Consider the following 14,856-nt stretch of genomic DNA (forward strand, 5'->3'; position numbering starts at 1 on the left):
ACGGGTGTAACCACACTGGGGGTCCCCTCTAGGATCACCAGCATTGCACTGGTGTAGCTGAGGGGAGAATTTACCCCAGTGCATGTAAAATACCATGTTAGGGCTTGATGCATCTTCCACCCAAGACAATGAGGTGTTACAACGGGTTTCGGCTTGGACCTCTAGAACCTGAGCCTAAAAGGCACCCTCAACTGCCATGGACGTCCGTGTGCTCCGAGGGCATTCAGCTCTTCGCAGGATCAAGCCCTGTTGTCATCTGTCAGTCCCATCCATTGCCCACCTTGCTTTTAACATGCAAATGCATGTCTTTCAGGCAGAGCTTTTCAGCCAAGCTACCTTGCCCTGAAAGGTGCACGGTGCCTCTTGCTACACGCATTATTTTGGTGACATCATTTTTTTTTTTTGCCCCCACTTTGCTGCCAAGAAACAAATTAGAGCTAATACTGTCCTTGTTTGCTTATAAGATAATACATTCAGCTCACGCCATTTAGGCGTGTCGTCATATTTATTTAGCACAAGATTTAAACAGAGATGGACTCGGGCCACAAAGTTTGGATCCGGATCTCATTTGAACTTTCTCAAATCCTCTCTATCTCTGGGGTTTCAGGGTTGAATTCCATCCCTTTTAGTTCTAGGGCTTGTCCTACACTCATCCACGTAAACGATGAGTGATCCCCCACTTCCCACTCTGGAGGCTGTAAAGGGCCAGATTCTCCTCACATGTTGATTTTATACCAGTCTTACTCTCCTGACTTCAGTCGAGTTGCTTCTGATTCACATCAGCATACGTAAGAAGGGGAATCAGATCTAAGATAAGCTGAGAGGGGCAGGTGTCAGATCCCTTCCTCCTTCATGCCCCTGTAATGAAGAGCAGCAGATGAAGGAAGGAAAGGATGGTAACAGGGGTGCCAGAATGGGGGGCTGGGGGCCATGCCCCCCCACTTTTTACCAGCTGTAAGGGTGATGGGGGGGCAGAGAGGAGCGAGTGCAGGGCAGGGTCTTGCAGGGGGGAAGGGAAGAGGCAGCATGGAGGCAGGCCCTCAGGGGAAGGGATGGTGCAGTGGCGAGACTTTGGCGGGAAGGGCAACATAGGGGTGGGGCCACAGTCTGGGCACCATTACCCTGCCCCCCCGCACTTTTAGGGAGCTTCCAGTGTTCCTGGGTGGTAAAGCCACAGTGACATAGTTCGAGAGGATATCATTACATGACAGTCAGACAAAGGGACAATTTTCCTACCTTCCATTCTGGGAAGTGCAGCGGTAAGGGTCTGGGGAGGGGGCACCTGGGTGTTTCACCTCACCTTCCAGTCAGTTATAGTCCCTCTCCCCTCCGTTCAAGGTGATCAGAGCCCACCCAGATGCCTTGGGATGAAAGAGAGAACAGAGCTCCCTTGGGGATGCCTGGATAGGATACAACCCTTCCTCCCCTTACCAGCTACAAAGCATGGCCGTTGCGTTCCCTGCTTTGCAATGTTGGGCGTTAGAATGTTTATGTTTTTAATGAACTCACTAAATAATTGCCCGTTTGTACGACTGACCGTAAAGCCGATGCCTCTGGGTGTATGGCATTTAGGGCCCACGGGGTGCTGAATACCACCTCCAAGGAGCATAGTAAGTAGCTGAGCAGCCTCCTTTGCCAATGAGCAGGTGGGAGCTCTGGGTGCGCTGCACATCCCCATGTGACAGGGAGTATGGGGACAACCAGAGTTTGCTAGCTGTTTACTTATGAGCTAATCAAACTGGTTCACATCATTTGAGGTCGGTCATGTTTGTATAATGCTGGTTTTGAAGGCCTCACCGTTATTGTCATAGTAGCCAACTTGTTTGCACTACAGGTTTATTCTGCACATTTGCTCTGGGCTTGAAGAAAGTTCTGCAAGCCACCCGGGTTTGGACTTTTGGGGTAGCATAGTGTGAATGACAGCCTAGCAAAACCATTTCACACAGAAGGTGAAATTCACCTCGAGCAGGGACCAGCTCCAGGCCTATGCATGGCTTGCAACCCACATATGCTGAGGACTTAAGAACTACATAGACCATTTCTGATTCCTCTGTGCATGAGTGAATTTTATTATTTGTATTACTGCAGCACCTGCGAGTCCCCGTTATGGACCAGGACCTCATTGTGCTAGAGGCCATACAAAGATGGTCCCTGCCCCAAGGAGTTTCCAGTTTGAGTAATTCATTCAGAATTCGCTGCCTTTCAATGGTGTCCTAGTTATTGCCACACAACACCCAGGATCATATTGATTCTCAAGCGAGCCTTATGAGACAGAATCTATTTGAGACATCCATTGCTTCTTAGCAATTAGTTTAAAGTTTAATTAAAACATCACAAAGAAATTAAATTTTCCTTTGCAGGGTGGGGAATATTATAATAAAGTAGCAACCCATTCTCAGTTTGCCCTGCCAATTCACAGGGGAAGGAGCTATGCTGTGTAGTTTACAATCAGCCCTGCTGCATGATGGATGGGGAGCTAATGATAGATTGAAATCTTTCAAAAGAGCCAGAGTGCACCAGAAGTTAATCTCCAGAACTAAATCTTTGTGGAAAAAAAACCAAACAACTCATTTCAGGGTGAGGAGCCAAACTTTGACACTGATGGAAAATGCTGCTTTTATAAACTCAGACTGTGTTAGTGACTGAGAAATATTGTTCAAACCATTTCCATCAGTATGTTAGCTGCAAAAGCTTAACTATATTTGTTATTTGTACAGTGCCAATATTGTGCAATGTGCATGACAGCAAGAAGATTCCGCACTGCCTTGCTCCTTTGTGAGGTCACCAATGCCGGGCAACATGGGTGTAAAATGCTGGTGTGAGTGGAGAATTCTGAGATGGGAGTGTTGCCGAGTTTGCACAGGTGTAAACGACTGCTCAAGGTGCAAGGCAGTGGAGAAGCAGGCCCAGGGTCCTCTGCCCTGATCTAAATAGCCAGCTTACTGGCCAAGGATGGTACATTAAAAAGCAAAGCAATGATGTTTCATGCCTGTTTGGTTAGTTGCATATGTTTTGTTCCTGTTTTCTATTGTCTTTTTAACTTTTCTTTCAAGGGGGATTCAGGATTATGGGCTACCTGGAAGAAGGGTTGGGGGGGATTTGAAGGTGGAGGTGTGGTGGATGGGGTCGGATGAAGGAAAAGATAGAGGTACGGTGAACAGGGTCAGAGGCAGAGCAGGCCTCTTGGACTCAGGCACGCAGATGGGAGTGGGAGAAGAAAGTGAAGGGTTGGTTCCTCACGCAGCCTTAGGCAGAGTGGAGTGGTTAAGGGGTAGTGAAAAGAGAGAAGAGCAGAGAGGTAGGGAGGTGTTACGTTGTGCATGGCCATAAGGCAAGGACTAGAGACCCAGTCCAAAGCCCACAGAAGTCAATGGGAGTCTTTCCTTCACTGGACTTTGGATCATACCTTTGGAGTGGAAGGTTGGGAAGGTAACAGAGAGATCTGAAGAGGGATGGGATGTGATGTGCTTGGCAAGAGGAAAGACTGTGGAGACAGCATACAAGATGGATTGGGAGAATCCCCCAAAAGGGTGTTGATAAATTTGAGAGGGTTCAGAGAAGAGCCATAAAAATTATTAAAGGGTTATGTAGCAGATCGAGCACTCACCAGCACAGCGCCTCCTGCTGTTCATCCAGGAATTAGTTCTTTTCCAGCCTCGGAGCACCCCCTGTTGGCTGGTGTCTTGTCTGCCGCAGGCCCCAGTGCCCTCTTATCTTGGGATTCTGCCCCACAGTAGTCCCCATACTCTGGGTCTCCCCTCCCATGGGAATCCCCACCCCCTATGCCCTCTAAGGTGACACAAGTCACCCTTTTCTTTTCACCTTGCCTCAGTGGCTACTGCCAGTCATCATCTAGCCCCCTTTCTCTGGGGCAAACTGCAGTCTATAATGGCCACTCATCATTGGCAAAGGGGTTGGACCAGCTGCCTCTGCCTATCCCTGGGCTGCACCTCTGTGGCCCCAGTACCTCCTTGGGCCTTTAACAAGGCCTCAGCTCGGGGAGTTGCCAGGCTGGAGCTCCCCAGCTCCTCTTGCCCTTCCCCAGCACTGCTCTGTCTAAGGTATCCTGTCTCCCAGGCAGCTAGGTCCTTCCCACCTCCAAGGCTAGAGTGAGACTCTCTGCCTTCTCCCCAGGAGCCCTTCTTATACTGGCCCAGCCGGGCCCTGATTGGCTGCCTCAAGCCCACCCATGACTGGCTCCCCAGGGCAGCCCTTCCCCAGAGCTGTTTTTAACCCCCTCGGGGCTGGAGCGGGGTGACCATCCCGCTACAGGTTAGAAAACCTGCTGTATAGTGATAGATTCAAATAAGTCAATCTATTTAGCGTAACAAAGAGAAGGCAAAGGGTTGGCTTGATTACAGTCTATCAGTATGTACCTGGGGAACAAATATTTGATAATATGTTCTTCGGTCTAGCAGAGAAAGGTGTAACACAATCCAATGGCTGGAAGCTGGAGCTAGACTGGAAATTCCAAATTCAGCCTGGAAATAAGGCATACATTTTTAACAGTCAGAGTAATTAACCATTGGAACAACTTACCAAGGGTCGTCGTGGATTCTCCATCACTGGCCATTTATAAATCAAGATTGGATGTTTTATTAACTATATACTTTGGGAATCACTCTGGTGCAGTTCTCTGGCCTGTGTTAGACGGGAGTCAGACTGGATGATCACAATGGTCCCTTTCTGGCCTGGGAATCGATGAATCTTTGAAAAGGGGAGAGCTGGGGTGGCAAGAGAGGAGGCAATTGCGGTAGCTAGGGGAAAGGGAATGTCGGCTGCCTTCTTTTGAGATCCCAGCCAAATCCCCATTAACCTCTGAAATGAAAAACACAAAGGCTTATTTGTTTTCTTGTATATACAAAGGTTAGGGCTGTGCACACAAACCCGAGGAGAGAAGGTTTGCAGGAGAGAGAAGGGCAGAGACACCATCCTACACCAAGGCACAGTTTGCAAAGGCAGGCTAGGCTTCCTCAGGGCAGACTCCTGGCCACCTGGCACCTTGTAAGTGTCACTTTGCTGCCACTTCACAGTGACCATCTCTCCCCTACAATCCCCCACCCCAGTATGGGCCTGAGCCAGAGCCCACTGAAGTCCATGGAAAGAATCCCATCAACTTCAATGGGCTTTGGATCAGGTGGTATGTTCTGAGCTCAGAACTTCTAAGGATCCTCTACCCTTCCCAGTTTCTACCATGGCTGCAGCTTGCTCCCCTGCAGCTCTCCAGGAGAGCCCCACACTTTCCGTAGCTCTCCACTTACCTGCAGCTCTCCCTCTGCCCCCAGGCCTGCCGTGCATTGCATGGCTCCCTCTCTCCTCCAGATCACACCTCCTGCGCAGGCAGTGGTTGCTCCCTGTACAAGGATGTATTTCTCCAGGTGGACATGGCTAGAACTAGGGCCCAGACATACAAGGGGACTTCGGCATTGCAGCACTGACCACCACGGCACCTTGCTAATCACAGGAACAACAATGCAATCCACAAAGCCTGAGTTAGGCACCGACCTAGGCTCCCTGTATAATGAATGGCCAGAGCGAGGAGCCTGAGAATGCGATCCACAAAAGCCAGCATGCTAGACAGAGAGCCACCTTGCTAGCCGATGAGAGATGCCAACACCAGAGGTGTGTCCTAAGCTGCTCCCCTCTCACCAAGATAGGCACCTAAGTCCAGGCTGCAAGGAAGTGCCTATCTCTGTTTGCAATCCATGAAGAGGAGCCCATCTTCTGGACTCAGGTTCCTAAGTAGTTACTTGCAGGAGGAGGAAGAGATGGTGGCAGAGGTGGTGGTGGTTTCCTCTCGCTCCAGTTTTACTCCAGTGTAACTCCATTGGCTTCACTGGAGTGGCTCTAGATTTACACCCATGTAAGTGACATCAGAATCCGGTCCCGGGTGCCCGATACCCACTAATGTGCCTGGGTGCTGTGTGGAGAGGTTGCTAATGTGGTGTACGGGTGCTGGATGGGGCTGCAGAGACCAGTGGGCAGACTCCATCGTGCATGGGGGGGCACCGGACTTAAGGTAGCAGCAGGCTGCAGTCAGCGCCTGGCTGTAATTGCTATTGTGCTGGAGTGATGGAACATTTAAATAGAAATCAGAGCATGGTTAAACACGAGCTGTCTATGCCCTAATGAGAAGAACAACGCAGACCTAACATACAGCCGAATTTGGCCCCTCATAGACAGACATGCTGTGCTCTCTCCTCTGTGTCCGTAGGGAGCTGCCACTCTTGCATATCCCAGCTGGAATAGCCCAGATCCTCTATGGAGAGGTGCTGATACTCCACAACTTGCTAGTTCCCCCAGATTCTGAGAGTCCAAATGAGAGAACTTTGGTAGCAGCAGGACTGCCCAGGCAGATGTGGCAGGGGGGATGATTGGGAGGGTCAGTGCTGACTCCCGTTCTCTTTGCAATCCAGCTTTCCTTTTCCGGTAGCATCTTGGTGCTATTAATCCCTGGCCCTAAATATAGACTTCCCTTACAGTAAAACTTTGGCCTCTCCACTCCTGCTGTTTTCTTGAAGGTCTTGATCCAGAAACGATGTGATCAGAGTCTGTTCTCAGTTACACTCATGTAAATCCAGAGTAACTCCACTAGCTACTCCAGATTTACAGCGGTGTAACTGAGCCCCCTATGTGCTTGTGAAATAACCCTAAATCCACTCTTCAACTGAAGTTGATGGACCTAATTCGGAACTCATTTACACCAGTGTAAGTAAGTGAGGAGTAACTCCACTGAAGTTAATGGAGTTATACTGGTATGAAACCAAAAGAAGATCACAGGCCTGATTTACATGTTATTTCAACTTCATGAATACATAGATTGTAAGCTCTCTGGAGCAGGGATCGTCTCTTTGTTCTGTGTTTGTACAGCACCTTGCACAGTGGGGTCCTGGCCCATGACTGTGGTGCTAGACTCTGCTGCAATACAAATAATAATAATTGTCATAATAATGGTCACTCTGAGAGGAAGGATCATCTTGTGGTAAAAGTGCTGATCGGGGCATCAACGATCTGGGTTCAAGTTCCAGACCTTGTCACAGGCTCCCTGTGTGATGCTGGGCAAGTGACCACACCTCTCCAACAGAGCCTGGTTCTCATTTAGACTGGGAGCATTTAACACCACTTTGGTAGTGGAAAGTGGTTTTTAAGTCACGTTACCAGCTGCCTGCCAGAACTGGGTAAAGGGGTCTGAGTGTAAATGAGAACTAGGCCCTCTATGCCTGTATAACATGGGCATAACAACAATGCTTCCTTTCTCTCACCTGTTGTCTGTCTTGTCTATTTAAATTCTGAGTGCTTTATGGCACTGATTAGGGATCTGTCTACAAGCACTACAGCGACACAGCTAGAATGCCGCCATGCCATAGTAGCTGTAGTAAATCCACCTCCTTAGGGGAGTAGCTAGGTCAATGGAAGACTGCTATTCTGGGTTTAGGTTGGCCTAACTAGGCCTTAGGCTATGTCTACCCTGCAGTTTATGTCGGCATAATTTATGTCGCTCAGGCGAGTGAATAAATCACCCCTCTGAGTGACAAAAACTACACCAACATAAGCGCCGGTGTGAACAGTGCCGTGCCGGCGGGAGAGCTTCTCCGGCTGCATAGCGAGTGCTGCTCGCAGGGGCTATAGTAGTTAAGCTGATGGGACAGCTCCCTGCCGTCAGCTTAGAGCGGCTACATTAGAGAGCTTATAACGGCACCGTGGGTGCTGCTGTAAACTCTCTTGTGTAGCCATAGCCTTAGGCATGTGATTTTTTTTACCCCCCTGAGCGACATACCTAGGTCAACCTACGTTTTATAGCGCAGGCCTCAACATGCATGCAGCCCCTAACGTTACCGCTGGACTCTCTAGTTGCTACTGTCATATTAATACACATTTTGCCCACTCCCTGCTTGCGGTGGAATGAAGTCTATGCCGAGGGCTTCTGTGTTTGATGTGTTCTTCATTATTTGGCTTCTCCCTTGACAGATATAAACACTATCACAAATGATCTAGGTCGATACACTCCCATTAGGGCCATTTTATCAAGAGAGCCAATTTTGCACATGGCCCCATTCATGGGTGCATGAGGCATCTGGGCAGTCAAAGCCCTTGCTGGTATTATCGCCACTGCAATTCAAACCTTTGTCAAGGAATAACGCGCAGTCACTCCTCATTCTAAGTGCTGGGCCAATGGTGTATTTAATCTCCCTATCCCCCAGTTCAGCACAGACTCACCTCAGGTTCCTGAAGCGCTTGGCTACAGTCTTGCTGTGCAGTGCCTGAGTCAGCTGGCGAGGCTGTGAATCTCATGAGCCAGATCTCTTCACCCCAAGGACTTTACTTCCCTGGGCTCCACCTACTTTTACCTCAGATGGTGTCATTCACTCTCAGACTTGTCATTGTTGACTTTGAGGAAGTGTATCCCACACACATCCTGGGTGTGGTGGTCTGTCCCATCTAGTGGCACCAAGACCCCTTCAAGAGAGAGAGTTAAATGAGTCGGCTCTACAGCCTTAGCTAACAGGCAGTTGGCTTTTAGCTCATGCGGTAGAGGCTCATGCACTAAGCTCCAAAGGTCCCCGGTTTTATCCTGCCCGCCGACGACCGGGGTCTTTCGGTGTTACAGAAGTACCAATAAATAATAAGGCCATGCATTCATCCCCCTCCAGATCTCAGAGAGTGTAACAAGCACTAATTAAGTAAGCCTCACAGCACCCTAAAGTAGGAATTACCATCCTTGTATTGCAGATAGGCTAACTGAGGGCAGGTCTTCCCTTAAAATGATGCAGTGGTGCAGCATACCAATGTAGGCTATGCTAGGTCAATGGAAGAATTCTTCTGTCAACCTAGCTACTGCCTCTCATGGAGGTGGATGACCTACACCGATGGGAAAAGCCCTTCCGTCAGCGTGGGTATTGCCTGCACTGAAGGACTATAGTGTTACTGCTGTAGTATTTTAAGTGTAGGCATACCGTTAGTGGCAGAGCTAGGAATAGATCCCGGAAGTCTTGACTCCCAGTCCCCTGCTCAGACCATAATGACTTCTGCCTAGGATGGCTCAAACTTCTAGTCTGATGGTAGTTATTGTCTTCAGTTAACTTTGCACAGACTGTAAATTTATTAGAGGGCTTTTTCTCCAGAAATTTTTCTTTTGGACCTGATTTTCAGAAACAGACTCCAATTTTGAGGCATAATTTATTCCCACAATTAAATACAGGTGCAAATGACAGTATTACACCATTAACTACCTGATTTGCATGCTCAGTCAGGTATAGGGTGAAGGGTTGGCAATACTTTTAACTAAAGAATTTTTCTTAAAAAGAAAGCCGTTTAAAAAAAATGTTTATAAAAATTGTCAACCCTTGAATGTTTTCATTTTTGTGAAATATTGTACCTTTTCTGATATCTTTTTTCCCCTGATCAAAAACATGCTTGGAAAGCTTAACTAAATTTTTTATTTTCCTGAAAACCTTTTTTTTGGTAAACATAAATCAGAACTAAAAATTCTGTAACCATTTTGATAGTGTTTTCAATACTTTTTTTTAAAATGGGGGGCGGAATCACAAAAAAACCCGATGAAGTGAGCTGTAGCTCACGAAAGCTTACGCTCAAATAAATTTGTTACTCTCTAAAGTGGCACAAGTCCTCCTTTTTAAAAAAAAAAACATGGTAAAACAAACAAACAAAAAGATTCTGTTTGAAAATCTTCAAAAGGAAGACAAGGTTGAATTTTCAACATTTTTCATTAAACTGATTTAGGAGCTCTAGTCAGGTAGTTTAGTGACTTGACGGTGGAATCATTTGAACCCACAAATATTTTTGTGGTGCAAAATTGTGGGAAGAGTTACTTGGGAGTGCAAAATTCTACTGACAAAATTGAAGGCCAGGTTACAGCACTTAAAATTCAGGCTCTTTGTGTTATTCTTAGATTCTAAGGCTGGAAGGGACCACTGTCTGAGCTCCTGTGCAACACAGGCCAGAGAACTTCCCCACAATAATTCCTGTTTGAACTACAGCATCTCTTTAAAAATAATAAAATTCCAATCTTGACTTAAAAATTGCCTGTCTTGGAGAACCAATCCCAACCTTTTGCAAATTGTTCCATTAGTTAATTGCCCTCACTTTATTTCCAGTCTGAATTTATCTAGCTTCACCTTCCAGCCATTGGATCTTTTTATAACTTTGTCTGCTAGATTGAAGAGTCCATTATCAAATATTTGTTCTCCATATAGGTGCTTATAAACTGTGATCAAGTCACCCCTTAACTTTCTCTTTGTTAAGCTAAATAGATTGAGCTCTTTGAGTCTATCACTATAAGGCATGTTTTCCAATCCTTTAATCATTCTTGTGGCTCTTCTCTGAATCCTATCCTGAACCCTTTTCAATATCCTTCTAGAGTTGTGGACACCAGAATTGGATACAATATTACAGTAGCAATCAGAACGGTGCTAAATACAAGAGATAAAATAACCTCTCTACTCCTAATTGAGATTCCCTTGCTTATGCATCCAAGGATTGCGTTAGCCATTTTGGCCACAGTTTTGCACTGTAAACTCATGTTCAGCTGATTATTCACCATGACCCCCCCAATTTCTTTCACAGTCACTGCTTCCCAGGATTCATGCATAGTGCAGCTTGGCAGAAACGAACTAGCTAGCTAGGTCTTAATCACAATAGTATCCGAGCACCTCACCAACATTATTTCAATGTATGCTCATTATCTCTCATGCAGGGAAGCATCCCCATTTTACACACTGAAAATTGAGACACAGAGAAATTTTGTGACTTCCCAAGGTCACACACCAAGTCTATGGCACAGCTAGGAATTGAACTCAGTCTCCCCTGAGTCTGTGGCCAGTGTTGTGGGATTCTGCATAATGGTAATGTAATAATAACAAAAATATTCTTCATCACATGTACGAACGGATCCATAAAGAATTAGCACAGGCTATTAACGCTAAAGTCCATTTGTTTTTATGTTACTGCTGAGGGCTGGCGGGTGTTTGTCAGACCAGAAAGCTTGATAATTGGACACTATATTTTTTGTGGAATTTCTCCTTTACACACTATAAATAAACTGTCCCCCAAAATGAGGGAACCACATTATTAGCATTAGCATTTGGTTAAGAAACCCTTCGCTAGAGCTGATTGAAAAAAGGGAAGCATATTTTACACACACAAAAATCAAAAGAAATTGTATTTTATATTTGTTTGTGAAAGTGTGAGGGTTTTCAGTGAAATATGAAATTTTTGAACTTTGAAACATTTTTTTAAGAATTCCCCAAACTTTCATTTTAGTGTGCAAATTACACTCCCCCTTCTCGCTCTCTCTTTTTTGTGTTTATTCCTTGGAAAAAGGGGAGAAAAGTTAAAAAGTGCCAGAAAGTGGGGATTTTCCTGATGCAATTAAACAAAAATATTTGTCTAGAAAAGTTTCATGAAAACCCCTAACATATTTTTACTAAAAGGATAATTTTAGCTTTAGTCAAAAAGACATTTTCTTTGGGGAAAAGACTCAATGGACATTTTTTGACCAGCTCTGCTCTTCTGTTTATAACCACATCCAATGCATGGCTTTTCCCAAATTCTCTAGTAATTTGGGGGATTGCATTTTTATTTAATATTTACTTCTGTATGATTGTGTATTTCAATATTTGTCTTTGTTTGCTGCCAATTCCCTCTACCCCCACAAAAAAGACATTAATAATATTCATTGAAGAGTGAAGGAGTTTAGTGGAATCTCTCCCTTTTTAATAATTTTGCTGGGGTTTAACTTTACAGTGCCTCTCAATAACCACCTACCATCATTGTCCCGGCTGTGCCGGATCAGAGTCATCTGGCTCTGCAAACAATGAATGATTTTTTTTTGGTCAGCAAGTTCCCTTCTTAAGGTTTATAGAGTTCAAAGGCTACAATAAGAGAAACAGACAGCCTGGGTTACAGCTCAGCCCTTCACCAACAGCTGGCATTAGAAAAGCTTCAAAAAAGCAACTAAAATGATGAGGGGTTTGGAACGGGTCCCATATGAGGAGAGATTAAAGAGGCTAGAACTTTTCAGCTTGGAAAAGAGGAGACTAAGGGGGGATATGATAGAGGTCTATAAAATCATGAGTGGTGTGGAGAAAGTGAATAAGGAAAAGTTATTTACTTGTTCCCATAATATAAGAACTAGGGGCCACCAAATGAAATTAATGGGCAGCAGGTTTAAAACAAATAAAAGGAAGTTCTTCTTCACACAGTGCACATGCAACCTGTGGAACTCCTTGCCTGAGCAGGTTGTGAAGGCGAAGACTATAACAGGATTTAAAAGAGAACTGGATAAATTCATGGAGGTTATGTCCATTAATGGCTATTAGCCAGGATGGGAAAGGAATGGTGTCCCTAGCCTCTGTTTGTCAGAGGGTGGAGATGGATGGCAGGAGAGAGATGATCTGATCATTCATTACCTGTTAGGTTCACTCCCTCTGGGGTACCTGGCATTGGCCACTGTCGGTAGACAGGATACTGGGCTGGGTGGACCTTTGGTCTGACCCAGTATGGCCATTGTTATGTTCTTAGCTGTGGGGTACAGCCTTCTCAGAGACTTTTCCCCATTCTGAACACAAATAACTGAAACTGTAGAAGAGACCACCCTTTTAAGCCAGTGAGACTGCCCCCAAAATATTGCTCAACAGGGTGAGAAAAATTCTGCCTAATCTCAGTCAACCATCTCATTTGAGTGGGCACCTGGCGAGGGTCACTTATTATAAGTTTCACTGTTGCCTTTTTTAAGGTTTTACCAGAGTTTCCTGAATTCCTTCTGAGACGATGATTGGGCCTTTAGTCTCCAGCCTTGACTACTCTGCCCAATAGGGGGTATGATCAGGCAGTTAACTACCTGCTTGCTAGGGTTGCCACCTTTCTAATTGCTGGTAACTGGATCCCTGAGGCCCCGCCCCTTCTCCGCCTCTTCCTCCAAAGGCCCCGCCCCATCACTCACTCCTCTCTCCCCCATCCCCCATCATTTGCTGGATCATCTCAAGGTGCCTGCCTGAAGGTAGGAGACAGCCCCGGCTGAGCAGAGGCTGGCATGGGTTAATGACTCGGCTCCTCCCCCCGCCCCATGGTAACCAGACTTTAGGTGCAGGTGCCATTTAGGGTTGCCAGCTCCACTTTTCGACTGGACTTTCCAGTCAAAAACTGGGCACCTGTCAACCCTAAATGGCACCCAGACCCAGTAGCCAAAAACCAGATGGGTGGCAACCCTACCGCTTGCAGGAAATAGGTAGAGCCTCTGTATCCAGTCACAAGAGTATTATGGGCCCAGTCCTACTCCAGTGGAGGATGATGGGAGTTTTGTCTTTGATTTTGGTGTGAGCAGGCTCAGGGTCTAAATGGTCTAAGAGGAACTAAAAAGTCTTCAAAGAGATTGTCACTTCCAAAGCATTGTGACAAGTAAACACAGAAATAGATCCCTCCAGATAAGTCTGTAGTCATCTTATATAATATTAGCAGTCTGGCACGAACATTAGGCCTATACAGTTAGGCCACTGGTGTGCAGAGACCACTGTGTATGTTGCTGACCAATATTGTGTCATAATTTCCTTTTTCTCCCTCCTCGATATCTCTGTCTCCTTCTGTTGTCTCTTGTCTTATACTTAGATTGTAAACTCTCTAGGGCAGGGTGTAACGAAGCGGCCTCTGGCAGGACACAACTGAGAGTATCAATTCAGGACAAATTGCTTAGAGCAGGGCAGTTAAAGCCCAAAGCTGGAGTTCCTTTACTATTAAGGCATGCCAAACCAGACAAACAGAGAGGACTTCAGTTTTACCCCACTGGCTAACCATAAATCATACAAGCAATTCCCTCAGATACCCCAGTTTCCCAGGTTTCAGAGTAACAGCCGTGTTCGTCTGTATTCGCAAAAAAGAAAAGGAGGACTTGTGGCACCTTAGAGACTAACCAATTTATTTGAGCATAAGCTTTCGTGAGCTCAGCTGTAGCTCACGAAAGCTCATGCTCAAATAAATTGGTTAGTCTCTAAGGTGCCACAAGTCCTCCTTTTCTTTTTTCCAGTTTCCCAGTATCACCACCGGCATTGCTCCTTATGGGGACGAATGGTTATGAAAACCAATACCCCAGTAAAAGACAAAAGGTTCTCCTGATCCCAAAGGACCTAGCCCCAGACCCAGGTCAATATACAAGTCAGATCTTACCCACAAATCCCGCTGTTGCCAATCCTTTACAATCCAAAATCTAAAGGCTTATTCATAAAAAAAAAGAAATATAGATGAGAGCTAAAACTGGTTAAATGGAATCAATTACATACAGTAATGGCAAAGTTCTTGGTTCAGGCTTGTAGCGGTGATAGAATAAGCTGCAGGTTCAAATCAAGTCTCTGGAGCACATTCACAGCTGGGATGGGTCATTCAGTCCTTTGTTCAGAGCTTCAATGTAGCAAAGTTCCTCCAAAGGTAAGAAGCAGGACTGAAGACAAGATGGAGGAGATGCAGCTGCCTTTTATAGTCTCTTGACATGTGGCCTGTGCTTCCTTTGTTCCAAAAATAAGCTGCCCAGCACATTGCCTGAAAGCCTTAGAGTCCTCTCAGTAGGCATGTCCCTTCATGCCTTGCTGAGTCACAAGGTGTATCTGCCTTCTCTCAATGGGTCAATTGTATAGCTGATGGTCCTTAATGGGCCATCAAGCAGGCTAGGCAGTGCTGCTGCCAAACTGTCTGGGGTGTCAGCCAGAAGCATAGCACAAGTTTGAACTACAGACAGTATAGAGCCAATACTTATAACTTTAAATACAAAATTATACCTGCATACAGATAGCATAATCATAAACAGCAAATCATAACCTTCTCGTAGACACCTTACTTGACCTACTTTGT

The 14,856-nt window shown here is 45.8% G+C and overlaps 1 protein-coding gene across 1 annotated transcript in view; it reads left to right on the plus strand.

Moving 5' to 3' along the window:
- Nucleotides 1–14,856, plus strand: part of LOC311518337 (uncharacterized protein C8orf74 homolog) — a gene marked incomplete at both ends in the record, with an annotated part of 32,880 nt that overhangs the window by 4,816 nt on the left and 13,208 nt on the right. The gene's annotated exons all lie outside the window — the stretch shown is intronic.

This window comes from Lepidochelys olivacea (genome assembly GCF_965140295.1).
Source record: "Lepidochelys olivacea isolate rLepOli2 genome assembly, chromosome: 3".
Classification (NCBI taxonomy): Eukaryota; Metazoa; Chordata; order Testudines; family Cheloniidae; genus Lepidochelys; species Lepidochelys olivacea.